The sequence below is a fragment of the Corvus brachyrhynchos genome, unplaced genomic scaffold (assembly GCF_000691975.1).
Source record: "Corvus brachyrhynchos isolate BGI_N302 unplaced genomic scaffold, ASM69197v1 scaffold114, whole genome shotgun sequence".
Classification (NCBI taxonomy): domain Eukaryota; kingdom Metazoa; phylum Chordata; class Aves; order Passeriformes; family Corvidae; genus Corvus; species Corvus brachyrhynchos.
The window spans coordinates 3671195-3672686 of NW_008238337.1; positions in this window are offsets into that span (position 1 = coordinate 3671195).

Here is a 1492-nt window from a genome sequence, read left to right on the forward strand (position 1 = left end):
GCCCCGGGCCCGATAGTGGCTCCGTGTCCCGGGGATCCCGGCAGCATCCCGGTACTCCCAAGCCTGAGCATCCACGGAGCTGATCTGGGGTGTCCAGCCTCAGGCACAGCCACCTCAGAGCACCAGGATGCTCCAGAGCCAGCCCCTGCTGCCGCTTGCTCCGCGCTGGTTCTTTATGAATATCCTTTGCTCCAACCAGTATTTTTTTCTGTGATCAGACACATTTGACTAAACCAATACATATGTAACACTCCGGGACGTTCCCATCCAAACCAATGTAAATTACCTCTGACCAATACATTTTCCCAGGAAATCAATGCATTTTAACACTGGATAATATTTATGAAATTGAATTTTTTTTATTGAAGCTAATGCAATTCCCTTCTGTTTTATGCATTTTTATTAAACTAATGCATTTTAAATTAAACTGTTGTATATTAACTACAATGGCTGCTGGTACTTACAGTAAAGTAATATATGTTTGCTGAAATCAATACATATTCCAAACCTGGGAAATTCCAGTTAACAAGGCTATATCAAATATAACAAATGCATGTAGCTACTTAATTTGATGCTTATATACACTGGCTGCTGTATTTGTTTATTGGTAATGATTATTTTAAAGGGGGAGATCATATTAAAGGTAGAAAGATGGGTTCCTGTGCAGCTCGGAGCTGCAGCTGGAAGATACTGGAGGTGGTCGCCCCATCCCTGATGCTTGCATTGAGGGGAGTCGTGGGGGTGACCCATGTGCCATGGTGCTGGCTGGTGGCTGAAATTCTTCTCCTCTGGTTTCTGTGCCCTCTGGCACATCCCTGCTCCTCAGTTTCCATTGTGTGAGGTTTTGCCTTGCTCACCACAGTCCCACACAACCCCTTTCCGCTGGCAGCATCCTCAGGAGCTTTTGGAGGGTTTTATCCCTCTCCCCTTGGTGTTCAGAAGGTTTCCATGTATAACAGCTTATTCCAGACAGATTTGATGCAGCAGCTTTGCCTGATTAATCTCGGTTTTCCCTTGGACAGTTACAGCACCGTGGTTATGGCCGGGAGGATTTGCCCAGCTCAGGAGTTTGGGGAGCAGCTGCCACCTGCCAAGGAAAGCCGAGGAGCGGCTGCGCCGAGGATGGGGATGAGGACAGACAATTCCTCAGCTCTGGCCTGTCCCGGGGCTGTGCCCTGCGCTGCAAACGGGATGCGGCCCCGGGGGGAGGTGGCCGTCCTGGCCTCCTGAGCTGCAGCATTGACAGGGAAAGCCATAAATAGCAGCGTTATCCACCGCGAGCACGCGAACGGCGCCGGGGTTGAGATAATTTGGGCGAAGCAATAAAAGAGGAAAATTAATTAAAGAGCATGTGCTAATAGTAGAGGAAATGAGCGCGGAATAAGTAGCCGAGGCAGAAAGGCGGCCGGTGGAGGGGCCCGGGCCCCCGGGGGGCAGGGAGGGCTGAGGCCGGGCACAGCTCAGCGCACGTCCCGTGGGCACCGCGGGGAGC